The sequence below is a fragment of the Scyliorhinus torazame genome, chromosome 4 (genome assembly GCF_047496885.1).
Source record: "Scyliorhinus torazame isolate Kashiwa2021f chromosome 4, sScyTor2.1, whole genome shotgun sequence".
Lineage (NCBI taxonomy): Eukaryota > Metazoa > Chordata > Chondrichthyes > Carcharhiniformes > Scyliorhinidae > Scyliorhinus > Scyliorhinus torazame.
The window spans coordinates 15233329-15253165 of NC_092710.1; positions in this window are offsets into that span (position 1 = coordinate 15233329).

Below are 19837 nucleotides of genomic sequence, written 5' to 3' on the forward strand. Positions count from 1 at the left end.
TAGATAAACACACACTAATATTTATTCTAAACACACACAGCACCAACACACCCTAATATTTATAGAAATCACACACAGCACCGACACACACTAATATTTATATATAAACACACACACCACCAACACACACTAATATTTATATATAAACACACACAGCACCGACACACACTAATATTTATATATAAACACTCACAGCACCAACACACACTAATATTTATATATAAACACACACAGCCCAACACACACTAATATTTATATATAAACACTTACAGCACCAACACACACTAATATTTATATATAAACACTGACAGCACCAACACACACTAATATTTATATATAAACACTCACAGCACCAACACACACTAATATTAATATATAAACACTCACAGCACCAACACACACTAATATTTATATATAAACACTCACAGCACCAACACACACTAATATTTATATATAAACACTCATAGCACCAACACACACTAATATTTATATATAAACACACACAGCACCAACACACACTAATATTTATATATAAACACTCACAGCACCAACACACTAATATTTATATATAGACACACACTGCACCAACACACAGTAATATTTATATATAAACACTCACAGCACCAACACACACTAATATTTATATATAAACACTCACAGCACCAACACCCACTAATATTTATATATAAACACACACAGCACCAGCACACACTAATATTTATTTATAAACACACACAGCACCAACACACACTAATATTTATAGATAAACACACACTAATATTTATATATAAACACACACAGCACCAACACACACTAATATTCATATATAAACACTCACAGAACCAACACACACTAATATTTATATATAAACACTCACAGCACCAACACACACTAATATTTAGATATAAAAACACACAGGACCAACACACACTAATATTTATATATAAACACACACAGCACCGACACACACTAATATTTATATAAAGCACACACAGGACCAACACACACTCATATTTAGATATAAACACACACAGCACCAACACACACTAATATTTATATATAAACACTCACAGCACCAGCACACACTAATATTTATATATAAACACACACAGCACCGACACACACTAATATTTATATATAAACACACACAGCACCAACACACACTAATATTTATAGATAAACACACACTAATATTTATATATAAACACACACAGCACCAACGCACACTAATATTTATATATAAACACTCACACCACCAACACACACTAATATTTATATATAAACACTCACAGCACCAACACACACTAATATTTATTCTAAACACACACAGCACCAACAGACACTAATATTTATAGAAAACATACACAGCACTGACACACACTAATATTTATATATAAACACACACAGCACCAACACACACTAATATTTATATATAAACACTCACAGCACCAACACACACTAATATTTATATATAAACACACACTAATATTTATATATAAACACACACAGCACCAACACACACTAATATTTATATATAAACACACACAGCACCAACACACACTAATATTTATATATAAACACACACTAATATTTATATAAAAACACACACAGCACCAACACACACTAATATTTATTCTAAACACATACAACACCAACACACACTAATATTTATATATAAACACACAAAGCACCTACACACACTAATATTTCTATATAAACAGATACAGCACCAAACCACACTACTATTTATATATAAACACACTCAGCACCAACACACACTAATATTTATAGAAAACACACACAGCACCAACACACACTAATATTTATATATAAACACACACAGCACCGACACACTCTAATATTTATATATAAACACTCACAGCACCAACACACAGTAATATTTATATATAAACACACACAGCACTAACACACACTATTATTTATATATAAACACACACAGCCCAACACACACTAATATTTATATATAAACGCACACAGCACTGACACACACTAATATTTATATATAAACACTGACAGCACCAACACACAGTAATATTTATATATAAACACACACAGCACTAACACACACTAATATTTATATATAAACACACACAGCCCAACACACACTAATATTTATATATAAACACCGACAGAACCAACACACACTAATATTTATATATAAACACTCACAGCACCAACACACACTAATATTTATATATAAACACTCACAGCACCAACACACACTAATATTTATATATAAACACTCACAGCACCAACACACACTAATATTTATATATAAACACTCACAGCACCAACACACACTAATATTTATATATAAACCCTCACAGCACCAACACACTCTAATATTTATATATAAACACTCACAGCACCAACACACACTAATATTTATATATAAACAATCACAGCACCAACACACACTAATATTTATATATAAACACTCACAGCATCAACACACACTAATATTTATATATAAACACTCACAGCACCAACACACACTAATATTTATATATAAACCCTCACAGCACCAACACACTCTAATATTTATATATAAACACACACAGCACCAACACACACTAATATTTATATATAAACACTCACAACACCAACACACACTAATATTTATATATAAACACAACACAGCACCAACACACACTAATATTTATATATAAACACTCACAGCACCAACACACGCTAATATTTATATATAAACACTCACTGCACCAACACACACTAATATTTATATATAAACACACACAGCACCAACACACACTAATATTTATATATAAACACTCACAGCACCAACACACACTAATATCTATATATAAACACTCACAGCACCAACACACACTAATATTTGTATATAAACACTCACAGCACCAACACACACTAATATTTATATATAAACACTCACAGCACCAACACACACTAATATTTATATATAAACACACACAGCACCAACACACACTAATATTTATATATAAACACTCACAGCACCAACACACACTAATATTTATATATAAACACACAAACACCGACACACACTAATATTTATATATAAACACTCACAGCACCAACACACACTAATATTTATATATAAACACTCACAGCACCAACACACACTAATATTTATATATAAACACTCACAGCACCAGCACACACTAATATTTATATATAAACACTCACAGCACCAACACACACAATATTTATATATAAACACTCACAGCACCAACACACACTAATATTTATATATAAACACTCACAGCACCAACACACGCTAATATTTATATATAAACACTCACTGCACCAACACACACTAATATTTATATATAAACACACACAGCACCAACACACACTAATATTTATATATAAACACTCACAGCACCAACACACACTAATATCTATATATAAACACTCACAGCACCAACACACACTAATATTTGTATATAAACACTCACAGCACCAACACACACTAATATTTATATATAAACACTCACAGCACCAACACACACTAATATTTATATATAAACACACACAGCACCAACACACACTAATATTTATATATAAACACTCACAGCACCAACACACACTAATATTTATATATAAACACACAAACACCGACACACACTAATATTTATATATAAACACTCACAGCACCAACACACACTAATATTTATATATAAACACTCACAGCACCAACACACACTAATATTTATATATAAACACTCACAGCACCAGCACACACTAATATTTATATATAAACACTCACAGCACCAACACACACAATATTTATATATAAACACTCACAGCACCAACACACACTAATATTTATATATAAACACTCACAGCACCAACACACACTGATATTTATATATAAACACACACAGCACCAACACACACTAATATTTATAGATAAACACACACTAATATTTTTATATAAACACACACAGCACCAACACACACTAATATTTATATATAAACACCCACAGCACCAACACACACAATATTTATATATAAACACTCACAGCACCAACACACACTAATATTTATATATAAACACACACAGCACCAACACACACTAATATTTATAGATAAACACACACTAATATTTATATATAAACACACACAGCACCAACACACACTAATATTTATAGATAAACACTCACAGCACCAACACACACTGATATTTATATATAAACACTCACAGCACCAACACACACTAATATGTATATATAAACACTCTCAGCACCAACACACACTAATATTTATATATAAACACTCACAGCACCAACACACACAATATTTATATATAAACACTCACAGCACCAACACACGCTAATATTTATATATAAACAATCACAGCACCAACACACACTAATATTTATATATAAACACACACAGCACCAACACACACTAATATTTATAGATAAACACACACTAATATTTATATATAAACACACACAGCACCAACACACACTAATATTTATATATAAACACTCACAGCACCAACACACACTAATATTTATATATAAACACACACACACCGACACACACTAATATTTATATATAAACACACACAGCACCAACACGCACTAATATTTATATATAAACACACACTAATATTTATATATAAACACACACAGCACCAACACACACTAATATTTATATATAAACACCCACAGCACCAACACACACTAATAGTTATATATAAACACACACTAATATTTATATATAAACACACACAGCACCAACACACACTAATATTTATTCTAAACACATACAGCACCAACACACGCTAATATTTATATATAAACACACAAAGCACCTACACACACTAATATTTCTATATAAAACAGACACAGCACCAACACACACTACTATGTATATATAAACACACTCAGCACCAACACACACTAATATTTATACAAAACACACACAGCACCAACACACACTAATATTTATATATAAACACACACAGCACCGACACACTCTAATATTTATATATAAACACTCACAGCACCAACACACAGTAATATTTATATATAAACACACACAGCACTAACACACACTATTATTTATATATAAACACACACAGCCCAACACACACTAATATTTATATATAAACACTCACAGCCGAACACACACTAATATTTAAATATAAACACCGACAGCACCAACACACACTAATATTTATATATAAACACTCACAGCACCAACACACACTAATATTTATATATAAACACTCACAGCACCAACACACACTAATATTTATATATAAACACTCACAGCTCCAACACACACTAATATTTATATATAAACACTCACAGCACCAACACACACTAATATTTATATATAAACATTCACAGCACCAACACACACTAATATTTATATATAAACACTCACAGGACCAACACACACTAATATTTATATATAAACACACACAGCACCAACACACACTAATATTTATATATAAACACTCACAGCACCAACACACACTAATATCTATATATAAACACTCACAGCACCAACACACACTAATATTTATATATAAACACTCACAGCACCAACACACACTAATATTTATATATAAACACTCACAGCACCAACACACACTAATATTTATATATAAACTCACACAGCACCAACACACACTAATATTTATATATAAACACTCACAGCTCCAACACACACTAATATTTATATATAAACACACACACCGACACACACTAATATTTATATATAAACACTCACAGCACCAACACACACTAATATTTATATATAAACACTCACAGCACCAACACACACTAATATTTATATATAAACACTCACAGCACCAGCACACACTAATATTTATATATAAACACTCACAGCACCAACACACACTAATATTTATATATAAACACTCACAGCACCAACACACACTAATATTTATATATAAACACTCACAGCACCAACACACACTAATATTTATATATAAACTCACACAGCACCAACACACACTAATATTTATATATAAACACTCACAGCACCAACACACACTAATATTTATATATAAACACACACACCGACACACACTAATATTTATATATAAACACTCACAGCACCAACACACACTAATATTTATATATAAACCCTCACAGCACCAACACACACTAATATTTATATATAAACACACACAGCACCAACACACACTAATATTTATATATAAACACTCACAGCACCAACACACACTAATATTTATATATAAACACTCACAGCACGAACACACACTAATATTTATATATAAACACTCACAGCACCAACACACACTAATATTTATATATAAACACTCACAGCACCAACACACACTAATATTTATATATAAACACTCACAGCACGAACACACACTAATATTTATATATAAACACTCACAGCACCAACACACACTAATATTTATATATAAACACTCACAGCACGAACACACACTAATATTTATATATAAACACTCACAGCACCAGCACACACTAATATTTATATATAAACACTTACAGCACCAACACACACTAATATTTATATATAAACACTCACAGCACCAACACACACTAATATTTATATATAAACACTCACAGCTCCAACACACACTAATATTTATATATAAACACACACCCACCAACACACACTAATATTTATATATAAACACACACAGCACCAACACACACTAATATTTATATATAAACACTCACAGCACCAACACACACTAATATTTATATATAAACACACACACACTGACACACACTAATATTTATATATAAACTCACACAGCACCAACACACACTAATATTTATATATAAACACTCACAGCACCAACACACACTAATATTTATATATAAACACTCACAGCACCAACACACACTAATATTTATATATAAACACTCACAGCACCAACACACACTGATATTTATATTGTTGTGGCCAGTGCTTAGAGAACCCCAAAGTGTATCATGGAGTTCACCTAACCTGCAACTTTTACTAGATTGCAGTATGGGGAGCACACGGCCCACTGTACAGGTGTGGTACAGCAGCAATGGAAAATAATGTTTATTCCATGAACTCAAGTTAACCTTTTTAAAACATGCAATGAACATCTTAGCAACCATTAATTCAAATACAAAACTAAGTAAAACTTCAAGCTTTCCTTTCTAACATCCGTACGACTAAAAAGCAAATCCTTTAACAGAGACACATCAGGTTAAAGTCACTACTGAAAACATTTATAATTCTGAATTCACCAAATGATCAAGAGATAGTCTTTTGATGGCAGAGAGATCAACAGTACACCTGCTTGGTCTGGCTTCAGGTCCAACACTGAAAACGAAACTAAAACACACCCTGTATCCTGCTCAAAAACAAAAGTAAAAAGCTCACAGACAGGCTAGCTCCACCCACTCTCTGACATCACTGCAGTAGTAAACACTCATTTCTTAAAGGTACTCCCTCTATAGATATTTATATACATACCCATTTATAAAGACCCATTTCTTAAAGGTACTCTCACATGACACCTCCCCCCTAGAAAAAAAAGTAAACCATCAACTTCAAGATGGTTTCATTTTTCACCTTTTCACCATCCTTTAAGAAATGCACTCAGTAAATATAATTTTTCGTTGCAAAAAAAACAACACACGCAAACAGGTACGATAATATAGTCCATTTTTGTTTTTCCTCCAACTGAAATCGGACACTCTTTAAATGGACTGTTTACTTTAGGGCAGAGTTTAAATAGACTGGTTACTGTAGGATACAGTTTCAGTAGACTGTTTACTGTATGGCATTGTTCAAATTGAATGCTCACTGAAATGCACTGTTTAAATACACTGTTTACTGTAGGGCACTGCTAATGTACACTGTTTACTGTAGGACATTGTTTAAATAGACTGTTTAATGTGGGACACTGTTTCAATAGACTACTGTAGGGCACTGTTTAAATAGACTGTTTACTGTAGGGCACTGCTAAATAGACTGTTTACTGTTGGACACTGTTTAATTAGACTGTTTACTGTAGGGCACTGTTTAAATAGACTGTTTAATGTTGGACACTATTTAAATAGACTGGTTACTGCCACACACTATTTGAATAGACTCTTTACAGTCGGGCACTGTTTGAATAGACTGATTACTGGAGGACATTGTTTAGAGTATTTACTGTAAGGCACTGTTAAACAGGCTGTTTAATGTAGGGCACTGTTTAAATAAACTTTGCTGGAGGGCTCTGTTAAATACACTGTTTACTGTAGGACACTGTTTAAATAGACTGTTTACTGTAGGGCACTGTTTTAATGGACTGTTTACTGTAGGGCACTGTTTAAATAGAGTGTTTACTGGAGGGCACTGTTTAATTAGACTGTTTACTGTAGGGCACTGTTTAAATTAACTGTTTACTGTAGGACACTGTTTAAATAGAGTGTTTACTGGAGGGCACTGTTTAAATAGACTGTTTACTGTATGGCACTGTTTAAATAGACTGTTAACTGTTGGACTGTTTAAATAGACTGGTTACTGCCACACACTGTTTGAATAGACTCTTTACAGTCGGGCACTGCTTGAATAGACTGATTACTGGAGGACATTGTTTAGAGTATTTACTGGAAGGCACTGTTAAACAGGCTGTTTAATGTAGGGCACTGTTTAAATAAACTTTGCTGGAGGGCTCTGTTAAATACACTGTTTACTGTAGGACACTGTTTAAATAGACTGTTTACTGTAGGGCACTGTTTTAATGAACTATTTACTGTAGAGCACTGTTTAAATAGACTGTTTACTGTAGGACACTGTTTAAATAGACTATTTACTGTAGGGCACTGTTTTAATGGACTGTTTACTGTAGAGCACTGTTTAAATAGACTGTTTACTGTAGGACACTGTTTAAATAGTCTGTTTAATATAGTGCACTGTTTAAATAGACTGTTTACTGGAGGTCACTGTTTAAATAGACTGTTTAATGTAGTGCACAGTTTAAATAGGCTGTTTACTGGAGGTCACTGTTTAAATAGACTGTTTACTGTAGAGCACTGTTTAAATAGACTGTTTACTGGAGGACACTGTTTAAATAGACAGTTTAATGTAGTGCACTGTTTAAATAGACTGTTTACTGGAGGACACTGTTTAAATAGACTGTTTACTGTAGGACACTGTTTAAATAGACTGTTTAATGTAGTGCACTGTTTAAGTAGACTGTTTACTGGAGGTCACTGTTTAAATAGACTGTTTACTGTAGAGCACTGTTTAAATAGACTGTTTACTGGAGGACACTGTTTAAATAGACTGTTTAATGTAGAGCACTGTTTAAATAGACTGTTTACTGTGGGACACTGTTTAAATATACTGTTTAATGTAGTGCACTGTTTAAATAGACTGTTTACTGGAGGACACTGTTTAAACAGACTGATTACTGAAGGGCACTGTTTCAATAGACTGTTTACTGTAGGACACTGTTTAAATAGACTGTTTACTGTAGGACACTGTTTAAATAAACTTTACTGTAAGGCACTGTTTAAATAAACTTTGCTGGAGGACTCTGTTACATACACTGTTTACTGTAGGACACTGTTTAAATAGACTGTTTACTGTAGGGCACTGTTTTAATGGACAGTTCACTGTAGAGCACTGTTTAAATAGATTGTTTACTGTAGGACACAGTTTATATAGACTGTTTACTGTAGGGCGCTGTTTTAATGGACTGTTTACTGTAGAGCACTGTTTAAATAGACTGTTTACTGTAGGACACTGTTTAAATTGACTGTTTAATATGGTGCACTGTTTAACTAGACTGTTTACTGGAGGTCACTGTTTAAATAGACTGTTTAATGTAGAGCACTGTTTAAATAGACTGTTTACTGGAGGTCATAGTTTAAATAGACTGTTTACTGTAGAGCACTGTTTAAATAGACTGTTTACTGTAGGGCACTGTTTCAATAGACTGTTTACTGTAGGACACTGTTTAAATAGACTTTACTGTAGGGCACTGTTTAAATAAACTTTGCTGGAGTGCTCTGTTAAATAGACTGTTTAATGTAGGACACTGTTTAAATAGACTGTTTACTGGAGGTCACTGTTTAAATAGACTGTTTACTGTAGAGCACTGTTTAAATAGACTGTTTACTGGATGACGCTGTTTAAATAGACTGTTTACTGTAGGACACTGTTTAAATAGACTGTTTAATGTAGTGCACTGTTTAAATAGACTGTTTACTGTAGGGCACTGTTTAAATAGACTGTTTAATGTTGTGCACTGTTTAAATAGACTGTTTACTGGAGGACATTGTTTAAATAGACTGTTTACTGTAGGACACTTTAAATAGACTGTTTACTGTAGTGCACTGTTTAAGTAGACTGTTTTTTGGAGGTCACTGTTTAAATAGACTGTTTACTGGAGGACACTGTTTAAATAGACTGATTACTGTAGGGCACTGTTTAAATAGACTGCTTACTGTAGGACACTGTTTAAATAGAGTATTTACTGTACGGAACTGTTTAAATAAACTTTGCTGGAGGGCTCTGTTAAATAGGCTGTTTAATGTAGGACACTGTTTAAATTTAGTGTTTTTTGCTGTAGAGCACTATTTAAATAGACTTTACTGTAGGGCACTGTTTAAATAAACTTTGCTGGAGGGCTCTGTTAAGTACACGGTTTACTGTAGGACACTGTTTAAGTAGACTGTTTACTGTAGGGCACTGTTTTAATGGACTGTTTACTGCAGAGCACTGTTTTAATAGACTGTTTACTGTAGGACACTGTTTAAATAGACTGTTTAATGTAGTGCACTGTTTAAATAGACTGTTTACTGTAGGGCACTGTTTAAATAGACTGTTTACTGCAGGGCAGTGTTTAAATAGACTGTTTACTGTACGACGCTGTTTTAATGGACTGTTTACTGTAGAGCACTGTTTAAATAGACTGTTTACTGTAGGACACTGTTTAAATAGACTGTTCAATGTAGTGCAACTGTTTAAATAGACTGTTTACTGGAGGTCACATTTTAAATAGACTGTTTACTGTAGAGCACTGTTTAAATAGACTGTTTACTGGAGGACACTGTTTAATTAGACTGTTTACTGTAGGACACTGTTTAAATAGACTGTTTACTGGAGGACACTGTTTAAATAGACTGTTTACTGTAGGCCGCTGTTTCAATAGACTGTTTCACTGGAGGACAGTGTTCTGTTTAAATGGACTGTTTACTGTAGGACACTGTTTAAATGGACTGTTTACTGTAGGGCACTGTTTAAATAGACTTTACTGTAGGGCACTGTTTAAATAAACTTTGCTGGAGGGCTCTGTTAAATAGACTGTTTATTGTAGGGCACTGTTTAAATAGACTGTTTACTGTAGGACACTGTTTAAATGGACTGTTTACTGTAGGGCACTGTTTAAATAGACTGTTTAATGTAGTGCACTGTTTAAATAGACTTTACTGTAGGGCACTGTTTAAATAAACTTTGCTGGAGGGCTCTGTTAAATAGACTGTTTATTGTAGGGCACTGTTTGAATAGACTGTTTAATGTAGGGCTTTGTTTAAAAAGACTGTTTACTGCAGGGCAGTGTTTAAATAGTCTGTTTACTGTAGAGCACTGTTTAAATAGACTGTTTACTGGAGGACACTGTTTAAATAGACTGATAACTTCAGGGCACTGTTTCAATAGACTGTTTACTGTAGGACTCTGTTTAAATAGACTGTTTACTGTAGAGCACTGTTTAAATAGACTTTACTGTAGGGCACTGTTTAAATAAACTTTGCTGGAGGGCTCTGTTAAATAGACTGTTTAATGTAGGACACTGTTTAAATGGACTGTTTACTGTAGGGCGCTGTTTAAATAGACTGTTTCACTGGAGGACACTGTTCTTTTTAAATAGACTTTTTACTGTAGGGCACTGTTTAAATGGACTGTTTACTGTAGGACACTGTTTAAATGGACTGTTTACTGTAGGACACTGTTTAAATAGAATGTTTACTGTAGGGCGCTGTTTAAATAGACTGTTTACTGTAGAGCACTGTTTAAATAGACTGTTTACTGTAGGACCCTGTTTAAATAGACTGTTTAATGTAGTGCACTGTTTAAATAGACTGTTTACTGGAGGTCACTGTTTAAATAGACTGTTTACTGTAGAGCACTGTTTAAATAGACTGTTTACTGTAGGGCACTTTTTAAATAGACTTTACTGTAGGGCACTGTTTAAATTGTCTTTATTGTAGAGCACTGTTTAAATAGACTGTTTACTGTATGGCACTGTTTAAATAGACTGTTTACTGTAGGACACTGTTTAAATAGACTTTACTGTAGGGCACTGTTTAAATAAACTTTGCTGGAGGGCTCTGTTAAATAGACTGTTTTATGTAGGACACTGTTTAAATAGACTGTTTACTGGAGGTCACTGTTTTAATAGACTGTTTACTGTAGAGCACTGTTTAAATAGACTGTTTACTGGAGGACGCTGTTTAAATAGACTGTTTACTGTAGGACACTGTTTAAATAGACTGCTTAATGTAGTGCACTGGTTAAATAGACTGTTTACTCTAGGGCACTGTTTAAATAGAGTGTTTACTGTAGGACACTGTTCAAATAGACTGTTTCGTGTAGGGCTTTGTTTAAAAAGACTGTTTGCTGCAGGGCAGTGTTTAAATAGACTGTTTACTGTAGAGCACTGTTTAAATAGACTGCTTACTGGAGGACCTTGTTTAAATAGACTGATAACTGTAGGGCACTGTTTAAATTGACTTTACTGTAGGGCACTGTTTAAATAAACTTTGCTGGAGGGCTCTGTTAAATAGACTGTTTAATGTCGGACACTGTATAAATAGACTGTTTCCTGTAGGGCTTTGTTGAAAAAGACTGTTTACTGCAGGGCAGTGTTTAAATAGACTGTTTACTGTAGGACACTGTTTAATGGACTGTTTACTGTAGAGCACTGTTTAAATAGACTGTTTACTGTAGGGCACTGTTTAAATAGACTGTTTACTGTAGGACCCTGTTTAAATAGACTGTTTAATGTAGTGCACTGTTTAAATAGACTGTTTACTGGAGGTCACTGTTTAAATAGACTGTTTACTGTAGGACACTGTTTAAATAGACTGTTCAATGTAGTGCAACTGTTTAAATAGACTGTTTACTGGAGGTCACTGTTTAAATAGACTGTTTACTGTAGAGCACTGTTTAAATAAACTGTTTACTGGAGGACACTGTTTAAATAGACTGTTTACTGTAGGGCGCTGTTTCAATAGACTGTTTACTCTAGGACACTGTTTAAATAGACAGTTTACTGCAGAGCACTGTTTAAATAGACTGTTTCACTGGAGGACACTGTTCTGTTTAAATAGACTGTTTACTGTAGGACACTGTTTAAATGGACTGTTTACTGCAGGACGCTGTTTAAATAGACTGTTTACTGTAGGGCGCTGTTTAAATAGACTGTTTCACTGGAGGACACTGTTCTGTTTAAATAGACTGTTTACTGTAGGACACTGTTTAAATGGACTGTTTACTGCAGCACACTTTTTAAATAGACTGTTTACTGTAGGACACTGTTTAAATGAACTGTTTAATGTAGTGCACTGTTTAAATAGACTGTTTACTGTAGGGCCCTGTTTAAATTGACTGTTTAATGTAGTGCACTGTTTAAATAGACTGTTTACTGGAGGTCACTGTTTAAATAGGCTGTTTACTGTAGAGCAATGTTTAAATAGACTGTTTACTGGAGGACACTGTTCAAATAGACTGATAACTGAAGGGCACTGTTTCAATAGACTGTTTACTGTAGAGCACTGTTTAAATAGACTTTACTGTAGGGCACTGTTTCAATAAACTTTGCTGGAGGGCTCTGTTAAATAGACTGTTTAATGTAGGACACTGTTTAAATGGACTGTTTACTGCAGGACACTGTTTAAATAGACTGTTTACTGTAGGACACTGTTTAAATAGACTGTTTACTGCAGGGCAGTGTTTAAATAGACTGTTTACTGTAGGGCACTGTTTAAATGGACTGTTTACTGCAGGGCAGTGTTTAAATAGACTGTTTACTGTAGGACACTGTTTAAATAGACTGTTTACTGCAGGGCACTGTTTAAATAGACTGTTTACTGTAGGGCTTTGTTTAAAAAGACTGTTTACTGCAGGGCAGTGTTTAAATAGACTGTTTACTGGAGGGCACTGTTTAAATAGTCTGTTTACTGTAGGGCACTGTTTAAATAGACTGTTTACTGTAGGACACTGTTTAAATAGACTGTTCAATGTAGTGCAACTGTTTAAATAGACTGCTTGCTGGAGGTCACTGTTTAAATAGACTGTTTACTGTAGAGCACTGTTTAAATAGACTGTTTACTGGAGGACACTGTTTAAATAGACTGTTTACTGTAGGGCGCTGTTTCAATAGACTGTTTACTCTAGGACACTGATTAAATAGACTGTTTACTGTAGAGCACTGTTTAAAAAGACTGTTTCACTGGAGGACACTGTTCTGTTTAAATAGACTGTTTACTGTAGGACACTGTTTAAATGGACTGTTTACTGCAGGACACTGTTTAAATAGACTGTTTACTGTAGGACACTGTTTAAATAGACTGTTTACTGTAGGACGCTGTTTCAATAGACTGTTTACTGTAGGGCACTGTTTTAATGGACTGTTTACTGTAGAGCACTGTTTAAATAGACTGTTTACTGTTGGACCCTGTTTAAATAGACTGTTTTATGTAGTGCACTGGTTAAATAGACTGTTTACTGGAGGTCACTGTTTAAATAGACTGTTTACTGTAGAGCACTGTTTAAATAGACTGTTTACTGGAGGTCACTGTTTAAATAGACTGTTTACTGTAGAGCACTGTTTAAATAGTCTGTTTACTGGAGGGCACTGTTTAAATAGACTGTTTACTGGAGGACACTGTTTAAATAGACTGATTACTGTGGGGCACTGTTTCAATAGACTGTTTACTGTAGGACACTGTTTAAATAGACTGTTTACTGTAGAGCACTGTTTAAATAGACTGTTTACTGGAGGACACTGTTTAAATGGACTGTTTACTGTAGGACACTGTTTAAATAGACTGTTTCCTGTAGGGCTTTGTTTAAATAGACTGTTTACTGTAGGACAATGTTTAAATAGACTGTTCAATGTAGTGCAACTGTTTAAATAGACTGCTTGCTGGAGGTCACTGTTTAAATAGACTGTTTACTGTAGAGCACTGTTTAAAGAGACTGTTTACTGTAGAGCACTGTTTAAATAGACTGTTTACTGGAGGACACTGTTTAAATAGACTGTTTACTGTAGGGCGCTGTTTCAATAGACTGTTTACTCTAGGACACTGTTTAAATAGACTGTTTACTGTAGAGCACTGTTTAAAAAGACTGTTTCACTGGAGGACACTGTTCTGTTTAAATAGACTGTTTACTGTAGGACACTGTTTAAATGGACTGTTTACTGCAGGACACTGTTTCAATAGACTGTTTACTGTTGGACCCTGTTTAAATAGACTGTTTTATGTAGTGCACTGTTTAAATAGACTGTTTACTGGAGGTCACTGTTTAAATAGACTGTTTACTGTAGAGCACTGTTTAAATAGACTGTTTACTGGAGGACACTGTTTAAATAGACTGATTACTGTAGGGCACTGTTTCAATAGACTGTTTACTGTAGGACACTGTTTAAATAGACTGTTTACTGTAGGACACTGTTTAAATAGACTGTTTACTGTAGAGCACTGATTAAATAGACTTTACTGTAGGTCACTGTTTAAATAAACTTTGCTGGACGGCTCTGTTAAATAGACTGTTTAATGTAGGACACTGTTTAAATAGACTGTTTAATGTAGGACACTGTTTAAATAGACTGTTTACTGTAGAACACTGTTTTAATAGACTGTTTACTGTAGGGCACTGTTTAAATGGACTTTACTGTAGGGCACTGTTTAAATAGACTTTACTGGAGAGCACTGTTTAAATAGACTGTTTACTGTAGGGCACTGTTTCAATAGACTGTTTACTGTAGGACGCTGTTTCAATAGACTGTTTACTGTAGGGCACTGTTTTAATGGACTGTTTACTGTAGAGCACTGTTTAAATAGACTGTTTACTGTTGGACCCTGTTTAAATAGACTGTTTTATGTAGTGCACTGTTTAAATAGACTGTTTACTGGAGGTCACTGTTTAAATAGACTGTTTACTGTAGAGCACTGTTTAAATAGACTGTTTACTGGAGGACACTGTTTAAATAGACTGATTACTGTAGGGCACTGTTTCAATAGACTGTTTACTGTAGAGCACTGATTAAATAGACTTTACTGTAGGGCACTGTTTAAATAAACTTTGCTGGAGGGCTCTGTTAAATAGACTGTTTAATGTAGGACACTGTTTAAATAGACTGTTTACTGTAGGACACTGTTTTAATAGACTGTTTACTGTAGGGCACTGTTTAAATAGACTTTACTGTAGGGCACTGTTTAAATAGACTTTACTGTAGAGCACTGTTTAAATAGACTGTTTACTGTAGGGCACTGTTTCAATAGACTGTTTACTGTAGGACACTGTTTAAATAGAGTGTATACTGTAGGACACTGTTTTAATGGACTGTTTACTGTAGAGCACTGTTTAAATAGACTGTTTACTGGAGGACACTGTTTAAATAGACTGATTACTGTAGGGCACTGTTTCAATAGACTGTTTACTGTAGGACACTGTTTAAATAGACTGTTTACTTTAGAGCACTGATTAAATAGACTTTACTGTAGGGCACTGTTTAAATAAACTTTGCTGGACGGCTCTGTTAAATAGACTGTTTAATGTAGGACACTGTTTAAATAGACTGTTTAATGTAGGACACTGTTTAAATAGACTGTTTACTGTAGGACACTGTTTTAATAGACTGTTTACTGTAGGGCACTGTTTAAATGGACTTTACTGTAGGGCACTGTTTAAATAGACTTTACTGTAGAGCACTGTTTAAATAGACTGTTTACTGTAGGGCACTGTTTCAAAAGACTGTTTACTGTAGGACACTGTTTGAATAGACTTTACTGTAGGGCACTGTTTAAATAAACTTTGCTGGAGGGCTCTGTTAAATAGACTGTTTAATGTAGGACACTGTTTAAATAGACTGTTTACTGGAGGTCACTGTTTAAATAGACTGTTTACTGTAGAGCACTGTTTAAATAGACTGTTTACTGGAGGACGCTGTTGAAATAGACTGTTTACTGTAGGACACTGTTTAAATAGACTGTTTAATGTAGTGCACTGTTTAAATAGACTGTTTACTGTAGGGCACTGTTTAAATAGACTGTTTACTGTAGGACCCTGTTTAAATAGACTGTTTAATGTAGTGCACTGTTTAAATTGACTGTTTACTGGAGGTCACTGTATAAATAGACTGTTTACTGTAGAGCACTGTTTAAATAGACTGTTTACTGGAGGACACTGTTTAAATAGACTGATTGCTGTAGGGCACTGTTTAATTGACTCTTTACTGGCGGGCACTGTTTAAATAAACTTTGCTGGAGGGCTCTGTTAAATAGACTGTTTAATGTAGGACACTGTTTAAATAGACTGTTTCCTGTAGGGCTTTGTTTAAAAAGATTGTTTGCTGCAGGGCACTGTTTAAATAGACTGTTTACTGTAGAGCACTGTTTAAATAGACTGTTTACTGTAGGACACTGTTTTAATGGACTGTTTACTGTAGGGCACTGTTTAAATAGACTGTTTACTGTAGAGCACTGTTTAAATAGACTGTTTACTGTAGGACACTGTTTTAATGGACTGTTTACTGTAGAGCACTGTTTAAATAGACTGTGTACTGTAGGACACTGTTTAAATAGACTGTTCAATGTAGTGCAACTGTTTAAATAGACTGTTTACTGGAGGTCACTGTTTAAATAGACTGTTTACCGTAGAGCACTGTTTAAATAGACTGTTTACTGGAGGACACTGCTATAAATAGACTGTTTACTGTAGGGCGCTGTTTCAATAGACTGTTTACTCTAGGACACTGTTTAAATAGACAGTTTACTGTAGAGCACTGTTTAAATAGACTGTTGCACTGGAGGACACTGTTCTGTTTAAATAGACTGTCTACTGTAGGACACTGTTTAAATGGACTGTTTACTGCAGGACACTGTTTAAATAGACTGTTTACTGTAGGGCGCTGTTTAAATAGACTGTTTCACTGGAGGACACTGTTCTGTTTAAATAGACTGTTTACTGTAGGACACTGTTTAAATGGACTGTTTACTGTAGGACACTGTTTAAATGGACTGTTTACTGTCGGACACTGTTTAAATAGACTGTTTACTGTAGGGCGCTGTTTAAATAGGCTGTTTACTGTAGGACTCTGTTTCAATAGACTGTTTACTGTAGGGCACTGTTTTAATGGACTGTTTACTGTAGAGCACTGTTTAAATAGACTGTTTACTGTAGGACCCTGTTGAAATAGACTGTTTAATGTAGTGCACTGTTTAAATAGACTGTTTACAGGAGGTCACTGTTTAAATAGACTGTTTAATATGGTGCACTGTTTAAATAGACTGTTTACTGGAGGACACTGTTTAAATAGACTGATAACTGTAGGGCACTGTTTCAATAGACTGTTTACTGTAGGACACTGTTTAAGTAGACTGTTTACTGTAGAGCACTGTTTAAATAGACTTTACTGTCGGGCACTGTTTAAATAAACTTTGCTGGAGGGCTCTGTTAAATAGATTGTTTACTGTAGAGCACTGTTTAAATAGACTGTTTACTGGAGGACACTGTTTAAATAGACTGATAACTGTAGGGCACTGTTTCAATAGACTGTTTACTGTAGGACACTGTTTAAATAGACTGTTTACTGTAGAGCACTGTTTAATTAGACTTTACTGTAGGGCACTGTTTAAATAAACTTTGCTGGAGGGCTCTGGTAAATAGACTGTTTAATGTAGGACACTGTTTAAATAGACTGTTTACTGTAGAGCACTGTTTAAATAGACTGTTTACTGTAGGACCCTGTTGAAATAGACTGTTTAATGTAGTGCACTGTTTAAATAGACTGTTTACTGGAGGTCACTGTTTAAATAGACTGTTTACTGTCGAGCACTGTTTAAATAGACTGTTTACTGGAGGACACTGTTTAAATAGACTGATAACTGTAGGACACTGTTTAAATAAACTTTGCTGGAGGGCTCTGTTAAATAGACTGTTTACTGTAGAGCACTGTTTAATTAGACTGTTTACTGGAGGACACTGTTTAAATAGACTGATAACTGTAGGGCACTGTTTCAATAGACTGTTTACTGTAGGACACTGTTTAAATAGACTGTTTACTGTAGAGTACTGTTTAAATAGACTTTACTGTAGGGCACTGTTTAAATAAACTTTGCTGGAGGGCTCTGGTAAATAGACTGTTTAATTTAGGACACTGTTTAAATAGACTGTTTACTGTAGGACACCGTTTTAATGGACTGTTTACTGTAGAGCACTGTTTCAATAGACTGTTTACTGTAGGACACTGTTTAAATAGACTGTTCAATGTAGTGCAACTGTTTAAATATACTGTTTGCTGGAGGTCACTGTTTAAATAGACTGTTTACTGTATAGCACTGTTTAAATAGACTGTTTACTGGAGGACACTGTTTAAATAGACTGTTTACTGTAGGGCGCTGTTTCAATAGACTGTTTACTCTAGGACACTGTTTAAATAGACTGTTTACTGTAGAGCACTGTTTAAATAGACTGTTTCACTGGAGGACACTATTCTGTTTAAATAGACTGTTTACTGTAGGACACTGTTTAAATGGACTGTTTACTGCAGGACACTTTTTAAATAGACTGT